Genomic DNA, 10,930 nt, shown 5'->3' with positions numbered 1-10,930 from the left:
TCGCAACCCACCACCTCTTTCTCTCCCTTCTTTTTCTCTCACTGCCTCCATTTATCTGTCTCTGTCTAGCCCTCCTGTCTCTCTCCATCTCTGGGAGAATCTCAATTGCATACTCCTTGCATCCTCTCTCCTCGCCTCCTACTCAAAACCCATTGGATGAGAAAGCCGGAGTTCCCTCCCCTCTGGCCTTCTCCTCCAATGGGTTTTGAGAAGGAGACAAGGAGAGAGGACGCGAGGAGTATGTGTTTGAGATTTTCCCTCTGTCTATTCTCTCCCCCTCGCTCCCTTGTATGCTGTTCCCCATCCTGGGCTAGTAGAATGATGATGTTCATTCTTGCTGAATCGGCACTGCAGAGAGGTGGGAGATAGGGGGTGGAGATGGAGCGGGGGGGGGGGGTGGATAGGGGGAGAGGAAAGGTAGAGATATGAAAGAATATGTGGAGAGAGGAGAGGAAAGAGAGAGATGTGGAGGAATGCCAGAGTGTGACATCATCAGTGACATGGCCAAACAACAGCAGGAGCACAGGAGAGAAAACAAAGGGGGAGAGCTGAGGAGAGAGAAAGTGATCAAGACACATGCTCAGAGTGGCTCTGCTCTCCTTCATATAATAATATGTGTGGGTGTGTCTGCTCTCCTTCATGTAATAATGCTCTTTGGCCATCTAGAGGTTTCAGTAAGAGCTTTAACTAGCTGAGGGTTGTCAAAGTCCATTATGTCTGCTTGGTAATGTACTACTGTCATTACATAAATGTGTTACAGATTACAAAGAGCTTCACTGCCCAAGATTAGAGAAACACACACACTGCAGCCTAGGCTACTAAATAGTGATAAACTAGACTATAACACTTTAAAGTCTCAGTCGGAGTGGTTAAATCGGTTATGTAACACCACTCTAGTCTGAGCTTCAAACAACTGCCAAAGAACGAGCGTAATAGTTTCAGCCTATTTGGATCATTATTCTTTACTGTAATTATAGATGCATGTACTGTTAGCAACAGGTTGGAGGGGCCGTCGCTCTCTCTCTCGCTCGCTCTCTCTCTCTCTCTCTCTCTCTCTCTCTCTCTCTCTCTCTCTCTCTCTCTCTCTACGGCTTGTGCTGCGGTTCTTTCTCTGGCGCGAGACAGACTCGGCTCTTATTATACCACCGCAGGAGGCTGCGGCAACACAGATCGCGTTCTTTTTTCTCACCGGATAAACAGACAGAGAGAATAATAACGGACGACTAGCTGTTATAATCACCGTCCGGTAAGTCTAAAATAGATCCTAGCCCGGTAAATGGTGGTAATATGAATCAACCGTTGTGTATTTTCTTGTTTTATTATTGGTTAACGAGTCCCATGCATATAAAGGCGGATCATCCTCTCTTGCGATATAGACAACCTACCGCAACACTGTCACTGAAAAACAGTAGTTTACTAGGCTATTCTGCAAATAGATAAGTAAAACGATGACTGACTATTCTTTAGTATTCATTCGTAGGCTGGTTGACCATTGAACACTGATCATAACAGTTGATTGAATGAAGATTGATAGATTGCGTCTGCTGGCTGCTGCTGTGTAGAGCCGTCATTGTCTCTGGGGTGACCGACACACCGAGGGAATGACCAGGCGGTTCTGTTGGCCACCAGTAGATTTCTAGACTTACAAAATCTATCTGTTTGTTTCGGGGTCCGGTCTGTTTTTATTCTGGTGTGTATGTGACAGCCCGGGAATATGACGGTACACAGCATCCCTTCTTCTGACCATGAATAGCCTGGTTGCTGTGTTAGGTTAGGTATTACATTGGTGCTATGTTAGGTATTGGTGTTGGGCTAGGTCAACTGCTTCTGGGATGGGTGCTGGTGTATTGGGGTGAAGATTTTTTTTGGTGCCTGGTGCTTAGCTTGGATGGGAAGCCTATTAGTGCTGGGGTATAGATGGGGATGATGCTGGGAGAGAATGAATTAACAGCAGAGAGTCACTGTTAAGTTTAACACTGTTTATTTATAGACACACACACACTGTCTGTAGACCTGGCCTATGGTCATTGTTAAGCCTACTGTACAGGGCAGATAATAATCATAAGAATGAGTAGAACGGGAATCCCCTTTCAATGTCAGCCATTGTGAGTGTACCGATGAGTTTACCAGTCATTGACAAGGTCAGGGGTTCCTTGTCCGTTCTACTCAGTCTAATTCTATGGTTTAGGCTACGCTACAGCATACAGACTCATTCTACTTCTACTAGTCGAGTAGCATAGTTGATGATGATATGATACATTAATACAAACATAGAAACATCATCCACAGTATCCATGCAGAGGATGAGCAAAACATCACGTCTTTCTTCATATCTCTCTATATATATTTTCTAGTTCTTGCTGTCCTCTCTGGGTTAGTGGTTTTATTGGTCCAGTTCTCTCAGGGTTTATTGACCCTGCATCCTATAGCTGCTGGTACAACACCAGCCCATCCTACCATTTACAGTATGTCTGACTGTTTGCAGCTGTTTGTTTCCTGCTGTGTTTCTATGTGGTTTGTGTATGTAATGTGTGAGCTATAAGAATTTCCCCTTGTAGGACAATAAACGTCAATCTAATCTTTACCTGGACCTCAGATCAGTTTAGTCACTGTCTCTTTCTCTGATTCAGAATTTACATCAAATCTCTTTTACCATAGAGAGCATTACTCTATTGACCTGGTATGTCACCGCCACCATAACATGACTGTTAAAGACATGCTGTGCCAGGTCACTGGAGTAGGTCTGTCCTGTGAAAGAGATATGATCAGTGTATGGGATTAACCTGGATTAATGGTGGTTCAGATTATTTGTCATGGGTTAATGTTACAGTACAGATGAGGTAGGCCTATTTAATCCTACATAGATGTGTGTACCTTAGTTAAATCGAGTACAGGCTTAACTGAATGAACAATAAAGACGGAATGCAATATGACATTTTATTAAATAGTTTGGGGAATGGCCTCGTATTTGAGGGAAGATCCTCGGAACCAGATGATGGGATGGCAGGTAGCCCTATGCGGGACTGCTGACATCATAAGTTCCAAAGTTCCAATTCTGGGCCTTAAGGTTATTATAGCTGGTGGTGCTGGGGAGGTGGATGGTGGTCGAAAGCTGCTGCTGAAAAAGAGCAAGTGAGAGAACATGGGTAAATTGACTTATAAATACATCCCAAGATTTACGACCATTGGTTGAGAGAGAGGAAGGTGATAATTGCAAGAGTGTGCCCATAGGTTAAACAGCAAGCATGAGGAATGCGCATTATTGTGCCGTGTTTATAGGCTAAAAGGTAAATAGGTGAATGATATTCCGCACGTAGCTAGTAAGAAAGAGGAGAAGAAATGAGGCGCTATGCTGATGATACGTTTGTATTCATTCCCACTATGGCCGTAGAATAGGAAACAACAGTGATTTATGTTATGCTAACTGGATGAAGTTAAACAAGCATTCAGACCAGCCTTCCTGATTTAACTTTCCTAAACTACATTTGATTCCACTAACTGTAAGCTAAATGTCCAAAATGAAAAAAAATGTAGTGAAGAAGGTAGATAGTTTGTGTTCTGTGGGGGGAGACCTGTTTGGGGAGCCTACCTGATTGTTTGATTGTTTGTGTCTGATAGGTAGTAGGCCTTCAGCGCTCTGGAAAAACGGCTCCTATTTTTACCCTAATCTCTTTCCCTAGTCTTAATATCCTCTATCCTATCCGCTCTAACCGGAAGATGGGTACTCCCTCTCTCCTTTCCTCCTTTCCTCCCTCCCTCCCTAACTACCAACAGGTTTTAGGTCAGTGTACATGAAGATGAAGCATTTGGTCAGTGGAGACGGTGTAGAGTGCTGTGGATGGAGTGTTAGGTCAGTGGAGACAATGTAGCGTGCTGTAGATGGTTGTTAGGAGACCTGGTTTTAAGTAGACTAGATATTGTAGTGTTTAAAAAAGACCTGGATGCAGCTCAGTGTTAATGGATGGAGCTCAGGGCTGGAGAAGGGAGGCCATTTTGGATGTGTCTAAAGATACATTAGAGGTAATTACATGTAAAGGTAATTTCCAATACTCCAGCATATGCAACTTGTACTGTGAATGCGGTGAATCACAGATTGCCCCTTGAAGCTCGCTCTCTCTCTCTCTCTCTCTCTCTCTCTCTCTCTCTCTCTCTCTCTCTCTCTCTCTCTCTCTCTCTCTCTCTCTCTCTCTCTCTCTCATCTCTCTCTCTCTCTCTCTCTCTCTCTCTCTCTCTCTCTCTCTTCTCTCTCTCTCTCTCTCTCTCTCTCTCTCTCTCTCTCTCTCTCTCTCTCTCTCTCTCTCTCTCTCTCCACAGCTCTCCTTCAATACGAAAACACTACTGGGACCAAAGACAGTCTCCGTTCAGTCTTTTCTGTCCCCTGTCTGTCTGTCTCTCCCTCATTCCCTTCCTCTCTCTCTCATCCTCTCTTTCCCTCCTCCTTCCCTTCTCTCTCTGCGATGCGGGGCTGTGGGTGAGACTGTGGGTGAGGGTCCGTTTCCAGTCTGAAGCTGGGGAAGCTAAAGGTGGTGCGGCGCAGCTGCTGCAGAGGTAAACTACTAGTGTGTGTGTGTGTGTACGTGTGTGTACATGTGTCTTGTGCAGAAGATTCCATTCTAACTGATAGATGATACAGTACTATAGTATTACCTGTCGTTAACAGGTATAATACTATTATTATAGTGTGTTGTTCCCAGGTGATATTATAGTATTATTGTATTATATTCTTGTATGTTGTATTATATCATAGTATTATTGTGTTTTTATCCAGGTATGAGCACCAGCCATTTGTGTCGTGTCTGGCTGGTCTGTACGGCTGTCAATGGAGACGCTACCAGAGGGCCAAGTCTCAGCCTGGGGAGTGCTGCTGCAGCAGGGTAGGCTATACACAGACACACACACAGGCACACAAAGAGAAGCACGCTCGCACGCACGCATGCACACACTCACACACAGACTCAGGCACGTGCACAGATAAGGCTCAACCAGTGCCTTCTGTGAAAAAGTGTCTTTGCAGCTATGTGGATTTTTTTTATTTTACAAATTAGCCTACTTTTTAACTTTATATGGAGTCTTTTGTTGTTTTAATTTGAAATGTAACATCAAATTAGCTTATTTCATAAGCTCTTGAATCTCAGATAATACCCCCTTCCCTGAATGGGGCAATTCGACTGCTTGTTAGTAAGAGGCAAATGTCAGCAGCAGAACAAACTCAAATCAAGTAAAAACACGTTTGTTTCGACAGCTTAGTTAACTAGCTAGCTAGCATATTTACATCATAATTTGCTCTGATCAGCTGATAGCCACTCTTTTCCCAATGTCAATCATCTCTCATCATGTCTAGCCCTAGAAGTCACTGGCTTGCTTACAGTGTGTGATGAGTGAGTGTGTTGTTGCAGAAAATAAATACACTGTTCTGCAGCAAGGTGCTCACACTGGTGCTCACAAGGTACTCACATGGTGCTCGCAAGGTGCTCACACTGACTAAAGCTAGAACGTTGTCTGAAACACTGACTAAAGCTAGAACATTATCTGAAACACTGACTAAAGCTAGAACCTTATCTGAAACACTGACTAAAGCTAGAACGTTATCTGAAACACTGACTAATGCTAGAACGTTATCTGAAACACTGACTAAAGCTAGAACGTTATCTGAAACACTGACTAATGCTAGAACGTTATCTGAAACACTGACTAATGCTAGAACGTTATCTGAAACACTGACTAAAGCTAGAACGTTATCTGAAACACTGACTAATGCTAGAACATTATCTGAAACACTGACTAAAGCTAGAACCTTATCTGAAACACTGACTAAAGCTAGAACGTTATCTGAAACACTGACTAATGCTAGAACGTTATCTGAAACACTGACTAATGCTAGAACGTTATCTGAAACACTGACTAAAGCTATAACATTATCTGAAACTCATTATCTGAGTTTTCTGATAGTGCAGAGTGGGACTGGGCATGTGCTGAGTATCGATTCTCTCTCTGCTGACATACTGCAGTGTGTGTTGTTAATGTTACTGATCTAACCCTTTATAGGAAAAATGACTCTCTCTTTCTCTGACTCCCTCTCTCTCTCCGACCCCCCCACCCTCCCTCCACACTCCCTCTCTCAACCGTCTCTCTCCCCTTCCCATCCCCTCTCCCCCTTCTCTCTCCCCCCTCTCTTCCTCCTTCTCTCTCCTCCAGGTGGAGTGTGGGAGCGTGGTCCTCCTGGTCCTGACCTTCCTCCTCTCCTCTCTGTTCCTCTACTTCTGGAGCCAGGCTCACAACGATTACAATGACTTTGATTGGTGGTCACACACACACACACACACACAACACGAACGCACGCACGCACGCACGACACACAAACACATGTGCACGTACACACACACACACCACACACGCACACACACGCACGCTTGCAAGCGCACACGCACGCACGCACACACATACACACACACACACACACACACCACACACGCACAGATTGTACTATATGTATGTATTGCAGGTTTAACTTTGAGACTCTGGGATTCTGGTTCCCCTGGTCTCTGGTGCTGCTGGTTGTTGCTGCTGCTCTGTTCACCTACATCGCTCTGCTGCTGGTGAGAACTAGTACTACTACTATAAATACTACTATACTAATACTACTGATATTACTATACTATTACTACTGTTACTACTACTATACAACTGTACTGCTGCTGCTCTCTTCAGTACTACTACATTACTATACAACTGTACTGCTGCTGCTCTCTTCAGTACTACTACATTACTATACAACTGTACTACTGCTGCTCTCTTCAGTACTACTACATTACTATACAACTGTACTGCTGCTGCTCTCTTCAGTACTACTACATTACTATACAACTGTACTGCTGCTGCTCTCTTCAGTACTACTACATTACTATACAACTGTACTACTGCTGCTCTCTTCAGTACTACTACATTACTATACAACTGTACTGCTGCTGCTCTCTTCAGTACTACTACATTACTATACAACTGTACTACTGCTGCTCTGTTCAGTACTACTACATTACTATACAACTGTACTGCTGCTGCTCTCTTCAGTACTACTACATTACTATACAACTGTACTGCTGCTGCTCTCTTCAGTACTACTACATTACTATACAACTGTACTACTGCTGCTCTCTTCAGTACTACTACATTACTATACAACTGTACTACTGCTGCTCTCTTCAGTACTACTACATTACTATACAACTGTACTGCTGCTGCTCTCTTCAGTACTACTACATTACTATACAACTGTACTGCTGCTGCTCTCTTCAGTACTACTACATTACTATACAACTGTACTACTGCTGCTCTCTTCAGTACTACTACATTACTATACAACTGTACTGCTGCTGCTCTCTTCAGTACTACTACATTACTATACAACTGTACTACTGCTTCTCTCTTCAGTACTACTACATTACTATACAACTGTACTGCTGCTGCTCTCTTCAGTATTACTTACATTACTATACAACTGTACTGCTGCTGCTCTCTTCAGTACTACTACATTACTATACAACTGTACTACTGCTGCTCTCTTCAGTACTACTACATTACTATACAACTGTACTACTGCTGCTCTCTTCAGTACTACTACATTACTATACAACTGTACTGCTGCTGCTCTCTTCAGTACTACTACATTACTATACAACTGTACTGCTGCTGCTCTCTTCAGTACTACTACATTACTATACAACTGTACTACTGCTGCTCTCTTCAGTACTACTACATTACTATACAACTGTACTACTGCTGCTCTCTTCAGTACTACTACATTACTATACAACTGTACTGCTGCTGCTCTCTTCAGTACTACTACATTACTATACAACTGTACTACTGCTGCTCTCTTCAGTACTACTACATTACTATACAACTGTACTGCTGCTGCTCTCTTCAGTACTACTACATTACTATACAACTGTACTACTGCTGCTCTGTTCAGTACTACTACATTACTATACAACTGTACTACTGCTGCTCTCTTCAGTACTACTACATTACTATACAACTGTACTGCTGCTCTCTTCAGTACTACTACATTACTATACAACTGTACTGCTGCTGCTCTCTTCAGTACTACTACATTACTATACAACTGTACTGCTGCTGCTCTCTTCAGTACTACTACATTACTATACAACTGTACTGCTGCTGCTCTCTTCAGTACTACTACATTACTATACAACTGTACTACTGCTGCTCTGTTCAGTACTACTACATTACTATACAACTGTACTGCTGCTGCTCTCTTCAGTACTACTACATTACTATACAACTGTACTACTGCTGCTCTGTTCAGTACTACTACATTACTATACAACTGTACTGCTGCTGCTCTCTTCAGTACTACTACATTACTATACAACTGTACTGCTGCTGCTCTCTTCAGTACTACTACATTACTATACAACTGTACTGCTGCTGCTCTCTTCAGTACTACTACATTACTATACAACTGTACTGCTGCTGCTCTCTTCAGTACTACTACATTACTATACAACTGTACTACTGCTGCTCTCTTCAGTACTACTACATTACTATACAACTGTACTGCTGCTGCTCTCTTCAGTACTACTACATTACTATACAAATGTACTACTGCTGCTCTCTTCAGTACTACTACATTACTATACAACTGTACTGCTGCTGCTCTCTTCAGTACTACTACATTACTATACAACTGTACTACTGCTGCTCTCTTCAGTACTACTACATTACTATACAACTGTACTGCTGCTGCTCTCTTCAGTACTACTACATTACTATACAACTGTACTGCTGCTGCTCTCTTCAGTACTACTACATTACTATACAACTGTACTGCTGCTGCTCTCTTCAGTACTACTACATTACTATACAACTGTACTACTGCTGCTCTCTTCAGTACTACTACATTACTATACAACTGTACTGCTGCTGCTCTCTTCAGTACTACTACATTACTATACAACTGTACTACTGCTGCTCTCTTCAGTACTACTACATTACTATACAACTGTACTGCTGCTGCTCTCTTCAGTACTACTACATTACTATACAACTGTACTGCTGCTGCTCTCTTCAGTACTACTACATTACTATACAACTGTACTACTGCTGCTCTCTTCAGTACTACTACATTACTATACAACTGTACTACTGCTGCTCTCTTCAGTACTACTACATTACTATACAACTGTACTGCTGCTGCTCTCTTCAGTACTACTACATTACTATACAACTGTACTACTGCTGCTCTGTTCAGTACTACTACATTACTATACAACTGTACTGCTGCTGCTCTCTTCAGTACTACTACATTACTATACAACTGTACTGCTGCTGCTCTCTTCAGTACTACTACATTACTATACAACTGTACTACTGCTGCTCTGTTCAGTACTACTACATTACTATACAACTGTACTACTGCTGCTCTCTTCAGTACTACTACATTACTATACAACTGTACTGCTGCTCTCTTCAGTACTACTACATTACTATACAACTGTACTGCTGCTGCTCTCTTCAGTACTACTACATTACTATACAACTGTACTGCTGCTGCTCTCTTCAGTACTACTACATTACTATACAACTGTACTACTGCTGCTCTGTTCATCTACATCTCTCTGTTGTTGTCTTGAAGGTACTGGCAGTGTGTTTACTGTCTGAGGGACAGAGGCTGTACCTTCACTGGAGTCACAAGGTATCTCCCATCCTCCATGTAGTACAGCACACATTCACACACATACATCATCTGTGAAGAACAGACTGATCAGGATGACACATATATTGATTATTCCTTTGTTATTTTTCTGTGTTAGATGGGGATCGTAGTGACCCTGGCGTTCTCTGTCAGTGCCACGGCCGTTCTGTCTGAGGTCTGGAGTAAAGAATGGAAGACCCTCCTCCTCTCACTGCAGGTTGGCCAGTCTAGTCGTCACTCACACATACACAGACCAATAACATCAAGCGACCCAAAGTAACAATGTGAAATGTGTATGTTCAGTTGTCTGCATTGTGATATGAACTTTTTGCTCCCTCCCCTTCTCTATCCCCCTCCTGATTGGCTAGGTCACAGCCCCCTTTCTTCACGTAGGTGGGGTTTTATTGATGACTCTCCTGTCCTGGCCAATAGCGCCGCACCTTTTTCGCATGAACAAGAGAGGTAAGTGCTCCGATTGGCTGCTGTAAAACAAGTCCAGGTTCTGGTCGTGTTCCCCTGCTCAGACGTTGCGGACGCATGCCAGATTTTTCAAAGCCTGGAGAGGTATTCTACGTATCAGCTAACCACATTTATGTTATAGCAATCTGGTACCCGACTGCACGATCAATGACGTGGCACGCAACCATTGGTTGAGGCGTGCAACGTCTGAGCAGAGGAACGCAACCCCTATTGACTGAGACTGAGAGGGACCTTTTCAGAGTTATAAACCTGGCATAGACACTGCCATGACGCACACTCTGTCCTTCACTCACTCTCCCTCTTTTTCCCTCTACCTCTCGCTCTCTTGTTTCTCATTCATCTCCATGGTCACTGTTCTGAGTTGTCGTGGTGACGTGAAGCTGTAGGTGGACTAGCTGACTCATGTCTGGCCTCTCTGTGGAGGATAATGACACACACACACCTAAGACGTGTCAGGTGTACAGTAGTCTGATTAATGACAAAGTGCGCCCTGCCACCTATTGTGGTAAACAGCCAAGCGTTTATAAATTCATGAGGCATTTATATATTCTTCAAGATATCAATGGGTAAATATCATACATTTTAAAGTTTAAAAAATGGATGTAGCAATCACAAATTTCCCCTTTAAGCTCTGATTTCATCATTAAGACTTGTATAACTCTAGAATTAGAACACTGGATCTCCGCTAGACCTGTTCCAGTATGAGGTGAATCTCTCTCTCTCTCTCTCTCTCTC

The 10,930-nt window shown here is 43.0% G+C and overlaps 1 pseudogene across 1 annotated transcript; it reads left to right on the top strand.

Moving 5' to 3' along the window:
- The first annotated feature begins 473 nt into the window (after nt 1-473).
- Nucleotides 474-10,203, top strand: LOC311101573 (glycerophosphodiester phosphodiesterase domain-containing protein 5-like; annotated as a pseudogene). The gene is made up of 9 exons: nt 474-563; nt 667-674; nt 4,502-4,548; nt 4,769-4,874; nt 6,196-6,299; nt 6,503-6,596; nt 9,656-9,715; nt 9,834-9,932; nt 10,084-10,203. The product of its transcript is annotated as a glycerophosphodiester phosphodiesterase domain-containing protein 5-like (transcript).
- Nucleotides 10,204-10,930: the final 727 nt, after the last annotated feature.

Source organism: Coregonus lavaretus, assembly GCF_964263955.1.
Source record: "Coregonus lavaretus genome assembly, chromosome: 26".
In the NCBI taxonomy this organism is placed as follows: Eukaryota; Metazoa; Chordata; class Actinopteri; order Salmoniformes; family Salmonidae; genus Coregonus; species Coregonus lavaretus.
The sequence above is the reverse complement of the archived record's forward strand: the minus strand, read 5'-3'. Positions and strand labels throughout refer to the sequence as shown.